The sequence below is a fragment of the Paramormyrops kingsleyae genome, chromosome 19 (genome assembly GCF_048594095.1).
Source record: "Paramormyrops kingsleyae isolate MSU_618 chromosome 19, PKINGS_0.4, whole genome shotgun sequence".
NCBI classification, from domain to species: Eukaryota; Metazoa; Chordata; class Actinopteri; order Osteoglossiformes; family Mormyridae; genus Paramormyrops; species Paramormyrops kingsleyae.
Window position 1 is genome coordinate 7,872,417 of NC_132815.1, and position 14,989 is coordinate 7,887,405.

At 53.6% G+C, this 14,989-nt stretch overlaps 1 protein-coding gene across 3 annotated transcripts in view; it reads right to left on the reverse strand.

The window, feature by feature from the left end:
- Positions 1-14,989, reverse strand: part of hivep2a (HIVEP zinc finger 2a) — a 64,517-nt gene that overhangs the window by 30,713 nt on the left and 18,815 nt on the right. Inside the window, exon 1 of one of the 3 annotated variants that reach the window (XM_023840940.2) lies at positions 11,266-11,766. The exons of the other annotated variants lie outside the window; for them this stretch is intronic. The gene's annotated coding sequence lies outside the window, so the exon portion shown is untranslated. Of the gene's footprint in view, positions 1-11,265; positions 11,767-14,989 lie in introns of those variants that run through there. 3 annotated transcript variants of the gene reach the window in all.

Genomic DNA, 14,989 nt, shown 5'->3' on the forward strand with positions numbered 1-14,989 from the left:
TGGCAGGCTCTCATTACGAGGGCGTTCCTCCCTCCCACTCGGAGCCGCTCGTTGACGCCGTAGGCCGAGAGGCTAACCAAGCGACCTCTCCGTTCGCGGCTCCGTCTTTCGAGTCCAAAGTGCGGAAAAAATGGCGAGGGTGGCACTCTGCTTCTCACGGACGGAAAGGCGAGCCGTCGTTTCTTCGTTATCAGCCGTATGTTTTTCACACTTGCGTATCGTAAAAGACGCACTCGGCAGCCAGACTGCCTTTGATCGCCACCACCGTTGCTCAGAAGGCAGACTGGGAGTCTCCTTCTGGGAGATCTCAGAGCACGCCGCCCCACCTAGCCAACGTGGACCTTTGCATCCGGAGCACCACCAGCCAATGCCGCGTGGTCATCAGGCTTTTGGGGCGAAAGAGGAAGGCGACCTCCTCGTGCAGCCTGTCTTCACACAAATCCACTCATTGTCATTCACTGTTTAGTTGCTCTGGAGACGCTTTCATTCGAAAAGTCTGACATACGGAGGCCAACAGAATTACTCATTATCCATTCATATTGCGGGTTATTTTTATGCAAATCCGAATAACTTTAGTCGTCTTTTCATACGTCACTGAACGTTCACGTCTAGTTTCTTTAATCACTCCGTCACCTGCTGACATAAGACAGGGGTCTTACCTTCTCATGGGCTTGGCATAGCTACACCCTAAACCCAACCCTCATCTTTAAGCTAGCCAGGCTCGGGGCTCAAACACCAAGAGGCAAAAAACGTGCCGGAAACACTTAACTGCAGGAGTGTATGTATAATATCCAGTGGCATAATTGGCAATGATATCAAATGTCGCCTCATATAATCCCATCCGCTGAGTAGACAGATAGGGCAAACCTGAACGGCTGCTTACGGGGGAACACCTGCATGGAAACTGAATTATCCTGCTTGTTTCGGCGTGACTGAAAATCACCGTGCAGGCGAAGTGAGCGTGGCCCCCTCCGCTCCCCCCGCGTGCCGCCCGGCAGGTGCGCGATATTCCAGTCGGGCCAGGTAGCGAGCAGAGGGAGTGGGCGGGCCAAAAGCAAACAGCGATACAGTGTGAGAGCCAGCGGGGCATTTCCAGAGGACAGCGGGAGCACGGGGCAAACCCTTCAGGCCCCCGCTCCGATTACACAGCCTGATAAGCATCTGGAATTTGCCCAGACACACACACACACAACACGGTATCACCAGTGCCAGCTGCCCCAAAAACACAAGGCTTCCCGGGACAGCCAGCGTCTCCCCTTTCACGCGGCGGGCCGGACATGGCAGACTCGGACACCTGCTACCCGCTATTGACTTTTTTAGATATATATAGATTTTTAAAGCGTTTGCTTCCTGAAAAATGCAGAGGCAGGACGATACGGAGGCCAGCCATCCGCATTCCGAGATTTTGTTGCTAACGTCCGTTTAATGTGATTCCAGCCCCTGGAATGTACCGGAGAGTTCCGATGGTTGGCCACGACTGAGGCGGTCGATGGAGGGTCCAGGGCCCGTATAAGCATCCATCAGAAGAGGCTCTTACTGTAACGCGCTGAATCCAGGCATCCAGGTAACAGAGATCGTTCAGATGCGGAGATTCAAGATCTTCGGCTCCTTCTGCACATCGCAGCCCCCTGCCTCACGTGGGAATCTTCACGCCCGGCTCACATGCTGCATCTGTCTAGACGCTTTCTCCCTCCCATGCACCAAAAATACTCCCCCTCCTTATTTCTTCCCTGACGACAAAAGAAAAGTTGGCGCACGTGGAGAGCGAGAGTCGCGGAGACCCTATCGGATTCAGGCTCCGCGCTTCGGTTTCACAGAGGGAGCGTGCAGGTTATGTTCATACTCGAATCAACATCTGACGCACCTGGAGACCTGCCTGCTGTTTTCTGAGCCCGATGCTAACAATGCTAACGCTAAATAGAATCAATTCCAAAAGCAGAGCTGACATGCGAACAAAACAGGCCACGCCAGAGGCAAGGAAAGAGTTAAACCATAAAAAAATATTCTGCACAATGCTGCTGTATGAATATTTAAGATGATTCACAAAACCAGGGTGTTATCAGGGAGGAGAGGAGAAATAAGTGCAGCTAAGATGGAGAAGGCTCGCGTCGTCGCCTAAATTTACCTTACACGTTTGTCCGAAGGGATTTAAAAAAAAAAAATTGGCTGCGGAGGAAGTGAGACCTTTGAGGCGTTATGTAAATGGCAGCGAAACTCTGAGGAGCTGTTCCCACTGAGCGGAGAGCAGACAAAAGGAAATAATAGGGTATTATCGAGCAAACAGCCCAAAGCAGTCCCTGACATGAACAAAAAATTTTTTTAAAGTAATGCCTCTCTGACTTTTTCAGTGTTGGTCGGTGCAACTCTGCACTGCGTCCTGGGTCCACCCACGTCAGATTTCACTCCCCACGAGCAGAACCTCACAGCGGAGACAAGTGCTGGAGGTACAGAGAGAGAGAGAGAGAGAGAGAGAGAGAGAGAGAGGAGGTGGGCACCACAGACTCCCACCCGAGTGTGAGCGAACGGACAGCCTGGGAGAGGAGATCCCCTAGAGGATGTGGTTCTGTTCATGCCCTGGGTGGGGGAAGGGAGTTGGGGTGGCATGCAGGATGTGGATGGATGCGTGCCCCCCCCCCCCCCCCCCCTCGGTTCAGTGACGGCACACGTCGCGCGACACCGATCAGTCGCGAGCGGGCAGCTGCGTGACGGAAACACGCAGACACACAGAAAATGTCGCCCCACCCCCCCCCCCGTACCGCTTCCATTCCCCCCGAAAACAGATTTTTCCAAATCACAGGCCGCCACTCACCAAAGGAAAGGGGAAAATTAGGTGACTCTTGTCTTTTTTCGTTCCTTTTTTTTTTTTTGCACGCTCCTTTTTTCCGTGTCTGTCAAAACACGCCGGGTCCACTCCGTGGAAACGTTCATTCAGACGGGGGCCTCTGAGGTAAACTGAGTGTGAATTTCCATTGAGATACGGGGCCGTCTCACGGAGTCGGAGAAGACGCCTCGCTGTTTATTGTCCTCTCAGGACGCAGAGATAAATCGGCCGTGCGGCAGCTTTCTGAGACACGGAAGGTGCTCTGGGAAACGCCAGCAGGGTTCCTTCCCAGCCTGCTCACAGCGTGCACCCCTGAGCGGAGTTTAAGCAAAAAAAAAAAAAAAAAAAAGGAAAAACTTGTGAAGTTTATAAAAAAGGAAACAGATTTAAGGTCAATTATCCACCCCCAGGTATGATTAATGGTGGTCCCTGCCGGTCGCTGGGCAAACGGGCCGCGTCAGATCGCAGAAGCCGGCTTTCTGTGGCAGGTCCTCGGAGCAGATGCTCCAATGACTTCCTGTCACCGACGGAGAAGATTTTCGGGTAGCGCTCGAGGGAGAGGATGTGGGCGCTGCAAAAAAGCACCAGGGCTAGAGGTGCGTGCCTGCCTGTGTGTGTGTGTGTGTGTGTGTGTGTGTGTGTCTGTGCACGGGTTATGTATATATTACATTGTGGGGATCAAATGTCCCCACGATGTGATAAAAACCTATTATTTTGACATTTTAGGGACCATTTTTTTTAGTCCCCAAAAGCAGAAATTCAATTTAATAAATCTGTAAACACAATTAAAAAAACTAAAAATGACAAAAGAAATTTTATTTGGTTACTTATGGTTAAGGTTAAGACTGGGTAGGCTTTAGCCACAGAAATGAATGGATGGACCCCACAAAGATATGAGTACAGGTCTGAGTGATGTGTGTGTGTGTTATATATATTTTTTGTGGGGACCAAAGCCTTCTATTTTTGTGTGTATTCATATATGTATGTGTTTGTTCCAGTGGGTGTGTGTGTGTTCATATGTGTGTGTGTGTGTTCATATTGGAATGTGTGTGTACTGATATACGTACATGGGCTGGGGGGCAGGGGGGGGGGGGGGTAATGGCGAGGACAGGCTAACACGAAGGATGCAGAGAGGAGGTGACATGTCCTGAGGAAGGAGCCATCTGTATTTCGTTTTCGATGCCCCCCCCCCCCTTTAAACTCCTCAGACAAGCCTGCAGATTTCGATAAGCCCCCAACCGCCAAGATGGTGCCCGTTTGGAAACGTAAATGGCTTACGAAAGCCATATTTATAAAGCATGAATCACTGATATGTCACCGCTGCAGGAAAGAACCTCTACCCGAAGAAATTGCCACTTTAACGTCAGCCTTTGTTCACTGCACCATCACTAAAGTGTGTCGAAATGGCAGTCGTCAGCGATGTCGGCCCCGGGGGAAACGAGGGGCCCCACACTCCGCTTGGGGGGGGTCGCTGGCCCCCGTGGCCTGTAATCCTGATAATCGTACTTGTTCTGAAGGGACAGGGGATGGGGCCGTGTAATGTGACTCTTCGAAAGACAAACACAATGTGACTTCCCCTTCGCTTGGGCAACACCTATTTTCCGCTGTGATACTCCACGTCCGTCGTCAGGCAGGGGGGGGGCAGCGGAGCGGGTGGGGGCCGCCGCACACCGAGGCAGAATTGAATGCGATCGGCACTTATGTAACTTCAGGTGCACCGTCACAGACGAGCAGCTGCGGGTTGGTGGGAGGTCAGGGTGAAGTCGCGAGAGTCCGTCACGCTGGAGGCCGCGTTAGCAGGAGTGCGTGTGGGAGATGGAGGGCCTTTAGTGGGGGGGGGGGGGGGGGCTGGTTTACTGGCCTGTCAGTCAAGCAGCAAAGAAACCACAAGACAGGCTGGAGTTCCTTTTCCCTGCTAGATGGTGGGAAACCTCCTGTTTTTCCCACTCATGTCTGGGTCTGCTTGACAGCAGGAAGCATCTGAAGCTGGATCTGATTAAGGACCCAGCCAATCAGGCCACAGAATGAAGCAACAGGGATCAATAGAAGAACTTTCTATTTTTATACACATTTATAGAATAATCCAATACGACTCCAGCCTGGGAGATTAAACATGTCAGATGAAATGCAGCAGCGTAACTGCAACAAAGTCCACTGTACATTAGTACACTTGTGTAAATTTTGTATTATGTCGGCCTTAAAGTTTCGTGTCACACTCAAAGCTGGACGGATGAGCGGCCTAGCATGGGCACTGCTGTTGTACCCTCGAGCAGGGGGCAGTGAGAGCTGCTAGCGGCGGGAAATGCAGACGTCTGCACATGTGCGAATAGCCAGAATGCAGAGAGGAAGCAGAGCTGATGGAGGATTTCTGCTCCTAATCCCCAAGCTGGTCTTCCTCTGCCGACAATGGAATTCTTAATTGGCCGTATCCGAAATTAGAAAAGCCACCGGAGGCATGTCGGGTCCCTGCGGCCTGGCCAGGGGACGGGCAAGTGCGTGCCTGGGGTCCCGGGAAGCTTTAAGGGCCCCCGACGCGCCGTCGCCCCCCAGCTCCCGGGCACAGAGGTATGGCACGGAGTTGGCACGCGTCACGGCCCTAATCACCAGTTCTTCTCCCGGCGGACGGATAGATTTCTGGGGATTAAGACGCCAGACACATGCCTGTGTTGGAAAGAGGGTTAAGATGGTCACTCGCGACGGAAGCAGGCATGTTGCTGTCAGTCAGATCAAAAATTTGGACGCGTTCAAGTCACAGAAGCAACCAAAACGATCGGTGGTGCCATCAGCCGTGTTCCTTATTACGAGAAATACGTCTCTTTCCCGACATACAACAAATTACACAAGAAAAAAAAGAACAAAAAACATGATCAAATTACACAACATGAATTACCCACAATTTCCTTCAGGTTGTTTACCGCTCTAAACAGATACTTCTCGCAAATCTCATTTCGAATTCCTAATTAGAGCAATTCTTGCGGCGCCGTATTTTAATTCGATAACGTAACCCGGGAAGAAGGGCGAGGGAACGGAACCTGCCAATCGGTTTCAGGGTCCGTCCCAGCAAGTGGGCGCCAGTCTTTTCGGGAAGCTCATATTTAGCTTTGGGGGTGGCAAGACCATTGGCCCGTCAGTCAGTGGACAAACCAGGAGGAAGGGAGGGTGGGCGAGCTAGGGGAACAACTTTTTATATTTTCTCAAAGTGGCCATCAGGGGGCCACCCCCAGACGCCCCCCCCCCCCCCCCCCGATGCCATGCCTGTGGCTTGAGTCCACCGGAGCTGTCGCTCCACCCCTCTTCCCCCCTCCACCCTACCGGGGTCGCCAGCATCGACCCTTTAAAGGAATTTCCCGCTCTCGTATAAAGCCGATAATGGGGCCTGCGCACAGCGGGAATGGAAACTCCGGGGGGAGTTACGAGGCTTCCACATTCCGACCCCCCCCCCCCCCACACACACACACACACACACACACACATCTGGCAGGGCCGCTTGCGTGCATGTGTGCCCGTACATGCGTGCGTCACCGGCGGGACACGGAGGGAACGTTATGCTAACAGACATCGCTTTGCGAGGGTAGGCCGCGCTATCGACCCCAGGGGGCGTCGAGCGCTGGAGTCATTATCTTACTGACGTTGCTCAGTGCTGCCTTGTCGCGTTCAGCTGAACAGATCTTTGCTCAGAGGCAAAACAAAAGGTATACTTCATTTAATTACTCGAGCATGTCCGGCACCCGCACTGCACCGGCGAACTACATTAGGCGAACAGATCCAGTCTTGTACTACACAGCAGCAAAAGCCAAGGCAACCCGAAGTCCCCGGAATCCAAGTCCGCGTATCTTATCCAAGTGAGCAGCTTCCTGCCTCGATACCCAGTCACATGGATGGCGATGAGAGGGAGACAGCGAGCTGTGATGTCATTTCCTCCCCGGTTGGGCTCTGCCGTCATGATGAGAATGATTGTGTAGGTTGTCAGAGTCCCGTTCATCGACCGTGCATCTCTGTTAAGGTCGAAAGTATCCTCCAGTGACCACAACCAGACAGTACTGCCCCCCACTGACCAAACCCAGAATAGCACTGCTCTCCAGTGACCATTCCCAGAAAGCACTGCTTCCAACTGACCAAACCCAGAATAGCACTGCCCTCCAGTGACCACGCCCACAACAGCACTGCACCACGATGACCTCACCCAGAATAGCACCGCCCTCCAGTAACCACACCCAGAATAGCACTACCCCCCCCCCCCCCAATGACCACACCCTGAACAGCACTCCCCTCTACTGACCACACCTAACTCTAACCCTATACAACAGTGGACAAAACACTGTGGAAATCTGCTCTGCCCTGGTCCATGTTGTGCTCGACTCGCTCAAATAAACGAACCAATAACTCCTTCTCGTTGTTGCCTACCAAACTAAAAATATCTCATTACACAATGCAGTCTCTGCGCCTGCCTTCCCGCGCCTCTCTCTCCCGGATCACCCTCTTCCCATACAGCCTATATCATTACGCCTTCGTATAACCCATATTGTCGATCCTCCGGGCCGCTCCGTAACCGCAGTGGGCGGGGCATTGTGGGCCGGCCGTTTCCTCCTCGACGTGTCGAGAGGCCAAGGAGCACGAGGAGACGTCTTTCTTGCTACCTCCTTTGCACAGATCGGACTTGTTTCCATCCACCGTTACATAATTATGGAGGCAGTGGGTTCATCTTTGGAATAGAGTAATTTCAGCTAACCGGTTTTCTGGGTAATTCAGAAGAATCTGTTTTTCTTTTTTTTTAAGTGGTGGGAGTTCAAAATGAAACGCTTAGTACAGCGATTCTGTGTGGAAGGACTGGCGGGAATGATAAAGGAAATACTAGCACGCCAAAAAATTTTTATAATAGGGGCCTCGTAAGATTTTAACTGTTCCTGGTCAGCACCAATGTGTCTGAAGGACTCCAAGGGTCGTCTGGGTGGAGGAGATCCAGCACCTGAGGAAGGCATCGCGAGAGGAGCCGGAGTCTGGTCGTGAGCTCCATCACAATCGCCGTCATCAGGAACAGAAATAGATTCTGCGGCGTCTCCCGATGGCAGAATGTGAGCCTGGCGACCAGGAGGGAGCGGTAGCAGGTAGAGGGAGGGCGCTGCAGGGGAACAGGTGGCCTCACCTGGGGTCCGAGTGTCACGCCGCGGAACGGGGCACCGCGCAGCCTTGGCCCTCTGGAGCGATCTGGGCTGCAGCCTTTCTCCTGGTGGGAAGCCCCTCTCTCGCTCGCTCTCAGCAGAGCCCGGCAAGTTGGCTCAGGCCGCTGTGTCGGCTGTCCATGGCCCATCTGTGGGCTGTGACGCCCCAGGCTTTGCCATTTTTGGGCCCCACGCCTGGATTTCCACTTCCTGTCAGGCCTCCTTGCTCTTACCCTGGAGCTAGGCCCTGGCATACGCCGCCGCCCCCCTCCCCCAAACACTGACACCCCCCCCCCCCACCCGAACCCAATACCCCACCGTCCACCACAGGCCGCTGGCAGGCCCGCTTTCATGACTAGTGTGCCCAGAACAACACGCCTGCTGAGGGCTGGCGCTGCCAAACCACTGACAGTGGCGCTAGCAATAGCGCTAATCCGCTTCAAGTAGGACACATCCTCTACCAGAGAGCTGGGCTCCGGTCGCCGGTGACCCCACAAAGAACTCGATGCCCGGGGCGCCCGCAGACACCGGCTGCCTTCAGCGTCCACGTGGCCAAGGAGGGGCGCTATACCACCCACGGATATGCAGCAGTGCATCGCTGACCACGGCGCACTTTGCTGTTGGCCACAGACTCTGGGAAACATCAGGAAAGGCAGACCGGTCACATCTGCCCGAATGCAGCTTAAGCATACGTGACAGTGCCCCTGTGCTCAAATAGACCCCCATTTCCATAACTCCTTGACGCACGCGCGGTGTCGCTAATGAGCACCAGTACAGAGCCTCGTGTACCCAGCCCTCCCCGCTGCGCTACCAGAGGCTCAATATGTTCTAGACAGAAGCGGAGCGAATGAAAGCCTCCCTCTCACCCTCCGGCACTCTGGAGGCTACAGCAGGAGGAGCACGGCCTCTGACGGTTCCGCGACGAGGCCAGGCCAGCCCCGCAGGCGCTATCCGCTGTGGAGGAGGAAGAGTAGACGGGTGGCCGGCAGTACCCACTTTCCCCACAAGAGGCGCCGGTGAGTTCAGCCCCACATGAACGCGGCACTGACCGCAGTGACATCTACAAGACGAAATTAATTTAATAAACTGACTGAACGGCCGTACCTAAACGTCCAGGAAAACCAAAAGTTACAAAAGCACGTACGAGACTCAAGTCCACGCAATTGGCAAAGGAATCACGGGCCAGCATTCAAGCCCGTGGCTCACAGGAGAGAGAGGAGATGAGGTCATGACCCTTTGCCTTGCCTTCTGGAAGCTGGCCGATGCTCCACAATGGGGACTCAACGGGAGGTCGGCTCTGTCCTACTGTAACCGGAGCGTCCTTTTTGGGTGACACGCATCTCGGGGCAGTGAAGGGAGCCTGAAGGAGCGGCACCAGCAGAACGGTCTCAAAGGAGCCAGATTCCAGGTACGGGTCTGTTCCTCCATCGCGTTCTCACGTTTGCTTTTGTTGGTGAAAGAGAAGCACCGTTGTTCACTCCGTAAAGAGGAAACTCGGCCCCGGAGACACACGGCGGTAAAAAAATTGGAGGGTCTATTTCCTGAAGGTGCGCGAGCGGGGGCGTGTTTACGAGGTGACGTTACAGCGACAGCAGGAATGCGTCACAGAGAAAGGCGGAAGCCCCCCCCCCCCCCGCCCCTTGCAGAAGCATAATCCACAGGTCTTGGCGTACTCCGCATCACACGGGAGGGCTAACATACGCACACACACACATGCTGATGATGTCGTGATGATGGCAATCCGACACCAGCGAACAAAGGGCGCATCCCCAGACCCCGCCCGCCATCACGAACTCTGACGCTGCAAGAGGTGTCCAATTAATAGACACCCGTCGGATCGGGTTGTCGGCCAGGAGAATCCATTGTGACACCGTAACCGTAGCAGATCGGCATTGCTGTGGGGGGGGGCGGGACTCTGGGCAGCGTCAAGCCCGCGCGTGGCCGCATGCTGTGTTTACTATAATCGGACTCACCCGGGAAAAACAAACCGGATAAATAAATGATGAAAAGTTAAGCTCCACAAGACAGTAACCCTGAAACTCAGCACAAGACCCTGAGCTGATGCTCCCCCTATAATGCCCCCCCCCAGACACAGATGGAAAAAAGCACGGTGCATATTGCTTTGAATAAAGTGAGACATCAACAGCCGTCAACGAGTGTCGACATTCGGCACCGCTGTCCGGGGGTCAAAGGCCAATCGGCTTGGTTCTGTTCTGTTCGTTTGCGGAGGAAAACAGGAGAAGGTGAGGTGGCAGGGGTTGGGGGGGTGGGCAGCAGCAGCTCCGAGACACGGGGAGCAGTCTGCCGGGGGGAGACGACGAGCGCATTATAAATCGTCTGAGAATTTGTGAATGGAAAATGCTTCAGCACAGTTGGCTGGTCGGCGAGTCTTCATTCCTCAGCTATCAGAGGGGCATTACAGCGCTTTCAGGAGACAGACGGCAAGAGCGACATGAAGGTAAACAACAGGAAGCTCTCCGGCAGATTCCGGGCAGGTGATAGTGCAGGATCTGGGAGCTGCTTTCTAATCTCACTTCTGGGTTCCCTGAGTCACTGAACGTGTGCAAGTCGGGGGGGAGGGGGAGGGGGCTAGATAATCTTGCGAGAAACACCGAGCACCTTTGACCCAAAGGAAGGGGACACGCGTGAGATGCGGGCTGCCTGTCGGACATGCTTCCCTGCCTCGTCGACGGGACCGTCTCCCCCTGGAAGCGGCCAGCTGTGACATGCACATTAACGCACTAACGCTACAGCTCAGGTCAAACGGACCTGCTGCCTCACATTCATCTGCTGATGGGGGGGGGGGTGACAGGGGTATCCTTCCGTAAGTGACGTCATTTGCCATCGTTCAGTGGGTTTGTGGAAGTTGACTGAGTGTCACCACGACCAAACGGGCAAACAAAACAACGATGTCTTTGCATTTTACATCCCCCCCCCACCACCACCCACAGCCACCACAATCCAGACAGTGAAGAGGAGATGGGAAGGGAAGGGAGGTATTACCAGTGTCCCCAGTGAGCTGGCCCCCTAGAGCGGGGCAACTTATGTCATCGCTACGCGATCGCTACGCTACCGCGGAAGCAGCTGGCAGGCTGTCGCCGTGGCGATCCGGCACACCGGTCCCAGGGTTCGCTGCAAGCCACACGTCTGCATGCACGCGGGGGGGAGGGGACCATTTGGCTGCCGCGTCCCGACTTGCTGCAAGCGGACCGGCTCGGAAATTACAGTGAGCGCGAGGGAGAGAACGAAGGAGAGAAAGTGGAATGAAAACGCCTGCCCACTAACCTGTCTGTATCAGATCCCCGTACCACATCTCCAGTCATCTGCAGCGTCCCTCGGAGTCAGTGCTCTGGCTCCGGGGTCGTAATCGGCGGGCGAGACTCCCATCAATCAGGAGGCACTCGCTGATAGAGCGTATGTTAGGAGACCTACTGATGTAAGCTAGTCACCAGAGAAAATACCCAGTCGTGACGCATATCCAGGAACAAAAATAGCAGTAGGGCCCCTAGAGGGATTATACAACAGACTACATTTAGAGGCACTTCCAGCGGCCCGAATCAGGCAGCGCTCACGTCGGCAGCTACTCGGGGTTTCCAGAGGAAGTTTACATTTTTTTTTTTCCCCTGAGCAGACATAATCACCGACAGAGGGATCGGGAGAGGGGCAACTGTCCACCAGCAGGGTTCCCAACACGGCCAAGCTCCCAAGATGCTCTGGGAGACCCGACGGAAGTTTGCGGATGAACGCCTCACCGCACTCCCTCTGGGAATTGGCTATGAATCGCTAGGCAGTAAAACAGTAAAACAGACACCCCTCCATCCCAGGCACACACCCCCCCAACCAAGTCCCCCCTATAAACACTTCCCCCTAAAACCTATTAAAAGTTGTGACCATTCCAAAAAATTGTCCGAGTCCTAATCCCTGCACAGAAGCCATCTGATTTGCGACCTTGAGAGACCGGAGCAGCATTTTCAGCAAATTCAGCCCAAGAAGGCCAGCTGCTGAGAGGGGGGGTCTCATAGATATCCCCCCCTCCCCAATTCAGAGCGTGTCCAAGAGTGATCCAGCATAGCTATCTAAAACCAAGCGCTACTGTACAACCCATGCCTGGAACCAAAATGTGCGCAAGTCCAGTGTCTTTCTAGCTAAAAGGGGAATTCCTCCCGAACGCAGTGGGCAGACCAACACAGGAAGGAGAACGAAGATAACGAGAGGTCGTCTTGACGAGACGAGACCACCGTGGGCTTGTTCGTTTGTCACGAATGAATGAAAGCCAGCGCAGGCGCTCATGATAAATGACCACCTCTATATTTAGACCCGGGTTAACTTTGCCCTTACTGCAGAAATCCAATTTACACAACTAAAAATACCCTGACCTCTCTCAACCTCGGGTTCCCGATCGACGGCGGTAACCTGTGACGGGTTCTCCGCCGGAGAAACCCACGAGAGAGCCAAGTGAGTCCGCTCTGTGCGTCTCGCCGCCAGGGGGCCCCTTGGAAAACTCCGCGGTCGGCGCGTCTTATTGACAGAGAGCGTGTGCCATTAAAGGTAAACACATCTATCAGTAAGCCTCCGAGGGACCTGCCTGTTCACCACACGGTCAATTATTCATGGCGTTTGTGTGGCTAAGGCGTGTCCTCGACTTGGTGGCGAAAACAGCCTGGCAGATAGATATCACGGTTAATAAATACCCATATTACTCTAATGCCACACTAAAATAAGACTGAAAGTGAAAACCAGCAAAAAAAAAAACAAGTCTGACATACATTTTGGAGTCTGACTTCAGCTCCTACGGTAATCTTTATGGAGAAGACTCATTCTGGCCTGGACGGATATCAGAGCCAAAGATGGCAGTGAGGATTTTATCTGGGATATGCAGCAAACAGACATGGATGAGAAAAAACAATGGAGAGGCTTTCGATTTCAGTGCAGGAGGAAAACGGCAGGAAACAAAGCAGGCATGATTTTACGTCACGCGGTAATTTTGCACAGGTCACCTGACTTTGGCCCTCCGCCCCAGGGTGAGGAGGACCGTGCCGACCGCCTCGGAACACGCCAGAAGGTTGCAGGTCTGTGTCCCCAGCCGGGAACCATTTGCGGCGCCCAAGCCGGGCGAGACAGTCAGACACTCAGAGACGCGAGGATGGGCAGATGTGCTCGACGTCGAGCCGACCCAGCGGAGCGTGGATAAAACACAGCGCCGGGATGAAAGCATCTGCTAAGCAAACGAGTGCTGTGAAGGAATGTGGAAAAAGGAGTGATAACTGGGGTGCGGGGAGGGGGGGCATGGCTGTTAGGCTGCAGCCCACAGTAGCAGGGCAAAAGCAGAGAGGAGGGGGTGGGAGGGGGCAGGAAGGAGTAAGCCCACGCATTTCCTGACAAACAGGTGCAGCGCCTCTCCTGGAATTGGGCTCTGCTGGGGTGGGGGGTGAGGGGTGGCGTAGTGTGGGCAGTGAAACGTGAAACGGGGAGGGGACACAGGAGTCAGGAATCTGCCCGTTCCAGCAACGCAGTTACCAAACCATCCCCCCCAACCCGGCCCAATGTCAGTGCTGCGCAGTCAAGTCCGGACCGCCGACGTTCTTGTGGACGAGCTCCAGGGCGAGAACTTGGCCTGCCAGCAGTCCCTGACTGTTATGCACTATATGGGTATGGAGCAGGCGGGTGGGGGGGGGGGGGGGTCGTCAAAGCTCTGAAATTTACAGCCTCTGCCACGAACGATAAAATCTCTTTTCGGAAAGATCTGGTACTGCCAGTATCCATCCATTCTAAGTGTGACGTTCTTTACTTGTTTTGACTAGTGACTAGTGCTCCATGACATCTGCAGGTTCTGGGGTCCTGATCTTCTCCTTCATGGCCGAAAGCCTCCCTATGGTATGAGCAAAAGCCTTAGAGCAGATATCCTCACTGGCTGTTGCAATGGTCACAAACAAATGCTACGGTAATTAGGTTTGTTTAGGTTGCCCCCTGACCTACACCCTCAATTTTCAATTAGTAGCAACAATATCTAATTTCAGGTTCTACTGGCAACGTTCATCTTCATGAAGCCTGTTTGATCTCTAAATCAAAGCAGCTTTAAACATCTTTCTGGAAAAATTAAAAGCCCCTACTGCAGGAAGCCAGTTACTTTCGCGATAACGTTCAAAGCACGAGACCACAGACCAAATTCCTTCCAGCATGGGAGGCAATCCTGTAACGAAAAAAACTCCTTTAGGAAGCTGGTGGAAAATGGAGGGAAACTAAGTGAAAACCCATAGCAGCCTTGGAGCAGAGCTCATGTCACTGTCTTTGGGAGCGCTATACTCACACGAAGAGACACACACTATATTTCACTGCCATCCCGGGGCTTTTGTATAGTCTGGAGAGGCAGACATCGCCCTATTGACTCATCATTGACTGTTTTCCCTTGGTCCACTCGCCTCGTGACTGCTGTGTCGTCTAGAAGGCAAGGCCTGGTCAGTCAAACCACTGTGTTTACAGAGAAAAACAATCACAGGCACAAAGTGCTTGGCTTGACGGACCAGACATCTAGCATCGTGAAAGACCATTCGCAATGTCGTGCACTCGGTACAAACACAAACATTCCCTGCGTCTAACGTTCGGAACTTATTTACTGTTTCCAGATTACCTTAAATCTGAAGCCCAAACCTTGCATTCAATATAAATTGTGAAGCAGATGGTTTATTCGCACCTTTCTTAAAATACGCCAGTTCTCCATTGGAGGGGGTCTAATCAATTCCTACGGAGTCCAACAATTCGGGCCTATCTCTAAGCAACCGGTTGAGTGGGAGGGAGGCCGCCCAAAAGGGAGAGGGAGGAGGAGTCGCAATCCAAAAGCCAGGCACATTCCCGAGTAGCCTGGACAGGACGTCGGGGCAGATGCGTCAAAAGCCAGCGTGAGGTTACGCAATCCCGCAACCATCCACGAATAACCCGCCCTCCCCCTAGCTGTCCCTACTTTCCAGTGCAAAACCCCCTAACCCTAACCCTAACCCTAACCCTTAGCAAG